The 10,780-nt window shown below is 29.4% G+C and overlaps 1 protein-coding gene and 1 pseudogene across 2 annotated transcripts in view; both read right to left on the bottom strand.

The window, feature by feature from the left end:
* Nucleotides 1-10,780, bottom strand: part of LOC108688995 — a 156,217-nt gene that overhangs the window by 68,405 nt on the left and 77,032 nt on the right. The window lies entirely within an intron of this gene.
* The window catches only part of LOC108688990, a 29,091-nt pseudogene continuing 27,671 nt past the window's right edge, over nucleotides 9,361-10,780 (bottom strand).

Here is a 10,780-nt window from a genome sequence, read left to right as displayed (position 1 = left end):
ATATATATATATACGGAAAGAAGAATTTTTGAAATATGTAAAAATTTAGATAGATTTAAAAATAATCTTGTTGGACTATCAAAATAATTATATGGAAAGTTTAAACTGCTTGTTAGAAAATGTCAAAACTTTTTGAAGCATTGGCATCATGCTTGCATTTTAATTATTTTCGATAAAATAATTTAGTATAATTATTTTAAGATTTGCATTTAAATGTAGCATATAAGTTATATAAGCAAAACCATTTATTCCGTGTCCTTATTTTATAAAAGTTATAATTATTATATTATGTCATAATAAACAATGTTTTAATAAAATTTATTATTGTTCGAGATAATTATTATATTTTATTATAATTAACGGTTGCGAAAGTTCTTCCTTTCGTCTTTTTATCATACAGATTTTCTAATTAGTTAACTGACTCAATTGGAAAAAAATCAGATTTATTATGAGAATATTAAGAGGAAGGATTGCGGAAGGTAGCAAGTGGTAACCGTACTCGTGACATGCAACAAGCAACTCCGATATAATAGCGACGTCGCTGAAGCGTTCGAATCGCTCAAGCGTCACGGATACTCCCGTGGAAAGTTAACAGGAACTTAAAGGAAAACATGGGAGAACTTACGTTAATCCGATTACGCGCGATACGAGATAAGGGAAGCAGGTTCGGGAGATCGTCCTTAAACGGAGCGACTTGCGTCATTTTGCATCGCTGCGGTTGTCGGGTCACATTAATGCTTATCGTCTATCTTTCATGAAGTTGAGAACTTGAAAATTAATATAATTAAAATCGCACGATCGATAGAATTTCCTCAATCTATTGTAAAAATCGTCGATTTATCTTGATATAAATAAACGTTTTAAGTGCACTGTAAATCGCACTAGCAGATGGGAATTAAGTCGTTCTTTTTCGTTCTGCTTAACAAGAAATGGCCGTCGACTACTAAGCTTCGTGACGTTGATACTTAAGCTTAAATGTAAACGGGTAAATTATACAATCGTACAATGCATCGTTGCAACATTTAATCCGCCGTACAACGGTTCCAGCGAAACCGCAAGCGAGATGATTTAATGTCGACCATACTGGATTATCGATTGCTGCTTGTGTCGATATATATTTTTAAGGGCAATAGGTTCTCGCTTTGGGAAATACCGTTATTGTAACGAAAATGCGATAATGCGTTCGCGGTGACAGTATATATTATTGTAGCACTTTTTTGTAATTGTTAGAATGTCAAAATTTTTTGCATCATTGCTCATCGTGCTTGAAATTCTTATGTAATTACTTTGATGGTCTAATTATTCCCGGATTTACAAGTCAATTTAAAATCGATTGATTTTTAGGACCGTTTGATTTGATCTACTAGATATTCTATTGATTTTCGAAAGAAGATCGATATTTTATCGATGTTGCGTTGATAAAACGTTGATAAAATGTCGCTTTTCTCCGAAGAAAATAGTCGATATCAAATCATATGATCCGAAAAATCAATCGATATTAACTTGATTTTGACTTATGAATCAGGGAAAGTCCAAAAGAATCAAAATTATTTTAAATATTATTTCAAATGTTTTGGAAAAGCTGGATTAATTTTAATGGCAGACTCACAAATGGAAAACGTTTCTGTCACCATAAAAAAACAATTTTCCATTTTAATGAGTTAAATGGAGAATAAAATTTGAATATTTAAGAGAAGCCTTCTTTAATTTTTCGTTCTTAGTCGCAGATCGAATTGCATCAATATATTTATTAAAAGCTTACATAAAAAGTTTGCTAAGTATTACGTAGATGTTACACTGAACTTTGAAATATGTATTAAATTATAATTGAAACTTATATGGAATTGTTTATAAGACGTTTATGATCATGAAGTGACGTTTTATTACATAATATCAAATGTTCGTTTCTATACTTTTCTAAATTTTTTTTAAATGTCAGAAATTGTCAGAAATAAAAGATTCACCAGGTGTTTGCAACATACTTTCAAATCTTAAATTCAAGGATCTTCACAGATCTCTTAACCAAAATAAAGCTCTTCATAAATAATGTAACCGTCGACAAAACTTTTTAACAAGTATAAATTCATTATCTCTCATTAAAAATTTTTCATGAAAAAATTTTTGCTGAAATACTAAAAAATTTAATTAGATACAGATATAAAATAATTTTGTTGGACCATCAAAATAATTACACAGGATAAACATGATCAGCAACGCTGGAAGAAACTTTGACATTCTAGCAACTATGTAGTTTGAATGTCTTACATTATTTTGATAGTCCAATAAAATTATTTTCAAAAAATTATGTCTAGCTAAATTTTTAACCTACTTCAGTCCACAAAACTGTCCTTTAATTATACAAATATTCTAATGTTATTTTTGCTCTAATTTCAAAATCTTTTATTCAGAATTATAGGACATTTTTATTTTACATACAATTTTTGTCATGTATTTCGTTCGATTTGATTTTAAAGCTGTAAACTGCTGTTTTTTTTTTGCATGCACATGTGTGATTTGTCGTATAATAACCGTCACGAGTAATTCCGTCAAGTGAGCGATATCCGTGTCAACGGACGATTTCATTTCGTTTTCCGCAAATCGCTCTGCGACATATACTTTTATTTGCGCTCTGTATTTGCTAGACAAGCGTATCGAGCAGGAGCGTTTCAAAATATCGACAGGAGCAGATTTGACACTCGTCGAAAATACGGACGCGAATGGGCAACGAACAAAAGAATTAGGAGTTCGATACGATCCGCCAGCCGTCAAAGATTATGAATGGCTAGATTGATTGCGATTAATAACAGATACAAGACGGGATGCAACTAAACATTCAATGATCCTTGTGTCATGAACCTTTGGTACACACATACACATACACTATGGTGTATTTTAATTATCATTCTCAATGAGAATGATAATTATGTCAAGTTCAAACTTTAAACCTTTAATATATAAATTTGAAATATTTCGTCTGAAAATTAACTGTATCTTTGTTATTCGCCAATTTTATGGAAACTTAATATATTTATAGAGTAGTCAAAAATAATAGATAATATTTTTTTTATATTGATGATGCAGTTTTAAGGATGAAAAGTACTCCTTGTACTTATAAATAAATATAATTATGCCGTTGCATTTAAGCTCAGGTATTAGAACTATTTTTGAATTTGGAAGGTGTGACAAGAAGTTTTCATGTTGTTGAAAGTAAATTCAATATAGAAAATATAGATTCAAAGTAGAGAATCCAACATAACGATCTGCTAAAATTCAAACAGTCTTATCTCATTCTCTATATCAAACTCAGAAATAATTAACGAGGAGAGTCTATCTTTATTTTATTTTTTGTGCAACATGAAAACCTCTTATCATAAAATTTAAAAAGCTCTAGTATCGTAAAGCTTAATTTATAATGTGTTCTTTGCTTCCTGTTTCTTGCTTTTCCTCTCATGCCTTTTTCCTTCTTTGCGACCGTTTTATCGACAATCGCATTTCTTTTCACGTGTTTCTTGTTTCTTCGAAAGTTCGTCAACTTTTATCTCGGGCAATAAGAAACGCAAAAATAGATAAAAAGACAAGAAGTAAAACCAAGAAATAAGAAACCAGCATATTGTAGATTAGGCTTAATGCTTAAATACGAGTTAATTAATTTATTCATTAATATATACAAAAGATAGTTTTCACCCTGAAACTGTACTATTATTGATATATAAAAGTACTTTTCTATTATTTTTTATTACTTTATAAATATATTGAGTTTTAATAAAATTGGCGAGTAACTCGTACAAAGGTTACTTGTAAGTCTCTTGAAGCAAAGAGAGCAAAAAAAAGATGTTTAAATTCGAGACTTCGCAATCTGAGGATTTTCCACCTCGCCTAGAGGCCGATCTCACGTAGATACGTCGGAAATACATCTGGCGCCGCGTCGCGACGCTCACACAGGAAGATCACGCCCGTCGGCGTCGTTATCACGTACGGGTCGTTAAACCGTCGGTTGTGAACTTTCGGAAATAATTGCGAATCCGTGGAATTCGATTACCACCGTGTCGCGCGAACGAGAAAGCGGCGAGGGTGAAGCGGAGGAATAGTGAAACGCACGGGATCGAATGCATCCAAAACGCGGCGCAATTACGATCGCTCGCGCCGTGTTACGAGTGTGCTCCCATTTGTCAAAAGGGAAGCGCGATTCTTGTTCGTCCCTTCACGCTGAAACTTTTATATTGTAACGGCGAAACTTTTCGCCGTCTAAGTTTTGTCGCTTTTCTTCTCACGCGATTGTTAGGGCGTGAGATACCAATTGCGTGTGTGTATTTGTGAAAGAGAAAGAAAGAGAGAAAGAGAGAGGGGGGGGAGAGAGAGAGAGAGAGAGAGAGAGAGAGAGAGAATGTTGGATAGGAAAGTCGGAACATGGAAGAAATAACTGAAGCAGTATATCTCTACTGCTCTCTCCGGATTGTAGGTGAACGAGTAGATAGGTGGAAAACTAGAGAAAATGGAATAAGTCCGGGATGGCGTATATATTACAATGAAAAAGATTAATCAATGTTTCTATAAAATTACAATTTATTTTGTACACAGAAAGAATTGACATATATTTTGCTGATGTATCTAAAAATTTAGCTTGACACAGATCTGAAAATAACTTCGTTGAATCATACAAATAAGGATGCTCCATAACATAGGACGCTCAAACTGGTTACTTAAATGTCAAAATTTTTTACAGCATTGTTTATGCTTGAGACTCCTGCCTAATTATTTTGATAATCCAATAAAGTTATTTTCAGATCTGTGTCTAATTAAATTTATAGCTATTTCAGCAAAACCATCCTTTCCATATAAAGCATCGGCTGTATGTAAATGTAATAAAGATTCAATATTATTATACTTCGCGGTAAAATAAAAGTAGTCGATACATTCTACTTCTTTATTTCTTTATTTTCTATGTTTTAGTAATAATACTAGTTTTATATATATTCCTACACGATATAAAGAATTCTGTTTCTATAACTTTATGCAATTTATTTTACTTTTTATATCAATAATCTATTTTTAGACAGCTTTCTAGATACATTTTAAGACAGCTACTTTTTATATTTGATAATAATAAAAATTGCTTTCCCTTCTTCTTTTTTTTTTATTTGACTACAATTATTTCTCTTTTAAGATTATTATAAGTAAATTGATATTAGATAACAAGAGGATAAATAAAATACAGAACACACAATCGATGATCGAATTAATTGTATTTGCATTGCCATTCACTTTCTCAAATCAAATTCTCTGGAATCTTCGATTCCTGTATTCCCTTGAGATCATCGGATAATCTCTCATCTACGTGAGTAGGGACATGATTGGGAAGAAGTTAATAAACTGCATCACTGATACGTTAATGCATGTCACTGAAAGCAAATAGGAGAATTCTCTGAAATATTGTTCACCTTTGTTATATCTCATGGATCGTTTAAACGAATTATGTCATTTGCAATGGAGAAGTCGACGAATGCGACACCGATAAGCCCTGCGAATGATAGGACCGCCACTTTTAATTGGATTATTGGATCTGCGATGACAACGAGGAAGAATGAAAGATTGGCGCTTTTTTTTACTGTACTCGATTCAAACTGATCATTCATGCTTGAAATTGCATGTAACTTGATCCATGTTCTATATAATCGTTTAGAAATGATGTCGAGTTGATATATTTAACACCTTTGTATTGATAGGTGCATAGAATGTGTAGAGTCATAAGCGCGATTTAGATGATTTTTAATAAATTATTTAAACTTATAATATAATTTTATATAATTTTTAATAAATTATTTAAACTTTTAATATAAGTTTAATTTAAATTTTAAATAAACGAGTTTAGTAATCTTTGATTTAAAGTTTTTAATTTAACATTAATTATTAATAACTAATTAAGGAAAATAGTTATTTAAATAAAATTATTAAGAAAATATGAATAAGATTAAAAACATATATGTATAATTTTATTTATGTTCAATATAATTTTATTTATTTTCATTTGTGTGCGAAGGTTTTGTTTCGATAAGAATTCGCGTTTATTTATTGGTTTATTGTTGATTCTAAATTGACTTAGAATTAAAGAATGGATTAATAAATGTATTTAATTTGAAATTAAAAAAAAATTAGAGCAGTTTATTTTGAAAATTGATATAAAGTATAGGTATTGCATTTTGCAAAAGAGCTTCACACCCAAAAATGTATTTGAAATAAAAAAATAACAAAGTTGTATAAGATTGTTGTATAAATATATTTAACATGAAACTTTATCTCTGAATCTCTGAAATAAAATCTTTTTATAGAAAAATAAAGTTTTGAGTTTTCCAGCAAATTCAAGCGAATACATCGTCATATATATAATGAAAAAGGAAGACTTATGGAGAACTCAATTGGACAAGTACAGAGAGATATCTGAGACTGAAGTTATCACTATCTAACATGAATCTGACTTTTCTTTCATCGACTGTGGTGAACGCCGGTGAATCTGGGTTGCGAAAGGATTGAAGAAGATGGGACGATGGGGTGTCGTGCCTATTTGAAGGGGGCAAGAGTTTTATTGCCAAGCTTATAACAGATGAGGAGTTTTACCTCCTAGTCGGTGCCATGATTCATGAGTTCTTCGCGAAGAATGTAGAAGAGCACGATCCACTCTCTGTTCTTTCTTTCCGTTCGCGACTTCATTTCCTTTGCCCTTCCCTGTCTCATAAAATCAGTAGAACATATTATGCTCAACTCTCATCTTGCTTTACCTACGTTTACGTAAAGGTTCTCAATATTTTATGTGAGAAATTTTTTTCGCCACGGTACTCATGTCATTTATATATTTAAAAGACATTATAAAAGAATAGAATTCTACTACGACTTGATAATATATTCTGAACATTTTTAATAAAAAATGATACACAAATGATTCACTTATTCGTTTACTTTTACGATGTGGAGCTTTGTTATACCGGATACGTATATTATTCAGTTACTTCTTTTTGATATCATATCTATTAAAGTTAAATTATTCAGGTATGTTACAATTCTGATAAATTTGACTCATGAATAATTCTTATCCTCTCGACTATACTCTCCCTTTGAAGGAAATGGGTATGACATCAATTTTATCTGCTGTTGACTATATCTTTACTTGGAATGACGTTTGTGAAGAGTGTTTGAGTTTTCTTAAATTGCTTAATTTTATACCACTAGATTTGAATTGTTTTCACGTCCAATCTTTGATGTAGCTTTTTGTTAACTTTATATCTAATGATTTTCTCAAATGTTTTATTTTTCGTGCTTTTATTTATCTATATTATTAATTTTATTTATTTGTTTGGCTGAAGTTAACTAATTGTAAATAAAATTTAAACATTCTATGATATTCGCTTTTTCAATAAATTAGATTTTAATCTTTTTCTTGTTATATTGTAATAAATCAGTCTTAATATTATTGACCCACAACATTCGTTATGTTGTGACCTTTTTATTAATTTATATTGCAATTATCTTGAATTTGATATATGATAATAAAATATATTATATAAAAATGTATAAAAATTCATATACAATATTTTATAACTTTAATTCCGAAGCAATCACATCGATAGAATTAGGAAGGCAAATAAATTTATCATTTTTATTGTGGCGAATAGTTCATAGATAATAATCTGCTGTACCACTCAAATTACTACAAAACGGGAATCTCGTCCAACATACTAGTTCGTGGGAGTTGAAACTTCAGATCTCCAGAGAACTTTTGTACAGGTGTCCTTTTAATCAAAAATATTTATTGAGAAGTTGCTTACTCTATTAACAGAGTTATTTTATCTTTCTGAGACACACAATACTTCAGATGTAATCACAACGAAGATATTTCAATAAAGTACTGCCTGAGTTTTATAAATTCACGACACGCACTATTAAGATCTTTCAGGAAAATGATCTTAATATGATTAGTTTCTCTGTTTTTATTGTTAATAGATTTTTATTATTAAAATTCATTTCGCTATATCATGTTCCAATGTCCCATTTTTGTTTTTATAACAAATTTATTTCATAAAATGCAGTGAGTTATGCTTCTTTCTAAATTCTTTGCAGTGGAATCTCACTCTAAAGAATGAAAATTAAATCAGTCTTGAAAAGAGCTCAATTTTCAATCTTTAAAAGTGAAATTTCACCCTTCAGAGTGATAATTCATTCTAAAAGTTTTAAAGAGTTAACAGTCACTTTTTTTGAGAGTATTTTGAGGTATATATAAATTGCATGAAAATAAAAGCGGTTAAAGTTTTTTTTCAACAGATAACATTTGCTTGAATTGCAGTAAATTGCATTAAGTTCTTGAAGATACGTATGTCTTTTTTATTAGATCTATTTTATCTTTTTGAATTACAACAATAAATAAAATAATATAATTGAACCATATCTCCAGAAACGAATATTATAAACGTGACTATGTTGAAACACTATATCTTTTTTCGATGCAATATACACGACATGATTTCAAAAATTTTCATTATACAACTTATAATCATAATTACAGCCTCATTAAAAGGTCATCCAAATCGGCATTGGTAACATTTATAGATAATGACGTGCCCTTATCACATGTGTAGAATAATATGTATTATTCTGCATACATAGAAAGTTATCTTATCAATGAAGCCATTAAGATCGGAAAATAGAGTATTTTTATTTTTGTCGACATATAAATTCAGACAAAGAAAAGATGTATCTGCTTACTCTAATTTTTCTTTATTAACAATTGAATCGATATACACACGTAAGTACGTTCAAAGTGCTTGTCGCAAGAATTATTAAGATAGTTATAATAAAATATTCTCGAATGATATTAAGATATTTATTAAAAAATAAAAAAAAGTTAATTAATCAATTTTCTTAAGTATTTCATCTAAATTCATTTCGAAATAGCAGAAGTTTATGTCAGATTATATCTGTCGTACATATTTCTGATATCTATTTGATAGGCCTGTTAGCTGACCTCAGTAAGTTGAAATATCAGTTTGACTTACAAGTTGCAATTTTTCATCTTGCGCGAGTACCATCTTAAAATTATTACACAGTTTTATTTTACAGCCAGAAGATGTACCAATAATCATTAAATATGATATTTTATTAATATTATAGTTAAGAGAATTCAAAATTATTTTTTAGTGATTGATATGTGAAGAATAATTGTATTTGTTTTACTGTGTTGTTAGCAGATTTCGTACAAGTGTTTGTGCCTAGAATAGAATTTATCCAAATATCAGTGTAAAATATATAATGACATGTTGATAAGACTCTAATGCTTGGTTTGATAATTTTTTAATGAGTTTAGTTTGTTTTATTAGTTTCTTCTTTATTTGGATACAGTCCATTAGCGTCTTTACTTTTATTTTATGTATTTTCTTTGCCGATACAGGAACGTAATAAAGTTCTAAAATGTTTATACAAAAAAGATTATAAACATCACAACAAAATGTTTTTGATTATTTGCAATAAAGTGTAATATGAATTGTTATAGCATAGCAATGCGCATAGCATAAATGTACATGAATATAAAACAAAAAAAGGAAATTACGGAAATAATGTAAGCGTTAGTAATATAAAAGTACAAATTTTTAATATCCGCAATGATAAGATTTTACATTTGAAATAATACTCAATATATTAAAAGTCGAATACTTGCCATCACACATGATTGTCATACTGTAGATACCGCCCACATAAGTTACATTTTCGCCTGCTATGAAAATAGTATCAGTCTTTTACGTAATCAAATTTGATTCTGTACATATGTTTTCTGAATGAGTCCATACTACTATACCGTAACCTTTTGAATCAGCCATACCTGTAAATACCTGTGTATCACATATTTATAATACGCTTAAATACGCAAAATACGAGAGATGTAATTAAACGTGTAATTAACTAAATAACATTGCATACAAATATGTACTATTGTGATTAAAATAGAAAACATACTAACAATCATTTTATCCAGAAAGTGCGTGCATTCCTCATTTGGAAACAACAAATAAACAAAAACATCTACTAATAATCCAGAGCTCGTTTTGTTAGTAATATCAAGTGGGATATAAATTGTTTTAACCAGTATATCATTTTTTAAATCGAAAATCAATAGTTTTGAATTACAAATTTGTTTAATTTCTCCGATTTTGCTAATTTTATCCAAAACAAAAATGTGATTGCATCGAATCTGAGATGAAAACAAAAATTTGTTGTACGATTATCAAGCTGATTATTGAGTGTGTATATAGGTATGCTTAATATATAATAGACGATTGATTAATATTATTATATATGTATATTATGTATATAATATAGGTATATAATATGTATTATTATAATATAATATAATATAATATAATATTATATTATATTATTACATGTATATTATTATATATGAACATTAGATTTGTTAAAAACCTATTTGAACAAAAGATATTAATACTTACATATATATAGTAAACATTTATAATATCATCACATGTACTATTATGCCAACTCCAATTTGGATACGGACGTGAAAGTGGACTACCTGGTCCTGTTTTATTTGTTACTATCGACAAAGTAGTAGGTGATTCAGGACCAGATAGTCTCGGATTAGTGATGAATACTTTACCATCTATAAGAATTTTGTTTATAAACAGCAATTATGTGTTACTAAAGAATATTTATTTCTTGAATTTTATGACATTAGTAATGCTATTTGTTGCATCGAAGTCTGTATATATATATATATATA

Source organism: Atta colombica, unplaced genomic scaffold (genome assembly GCF_001594045.1).
Source record: "Atta colombica isolate Treedump-2 unplaced genomic scaffold, Acol1.0 scaffold252, whole genome shotgun sequence".
Lineage (NCBI taxonomy): Eukaryota > Metazoa > Arthropoda > Insecta > Hymenoptera > Formicidae > Atta > Atta colombica.
Note: the sequence above shows the minus strand (reverse complement) of the source record. Positions and strands in the feature narration are given on the sequence as shown.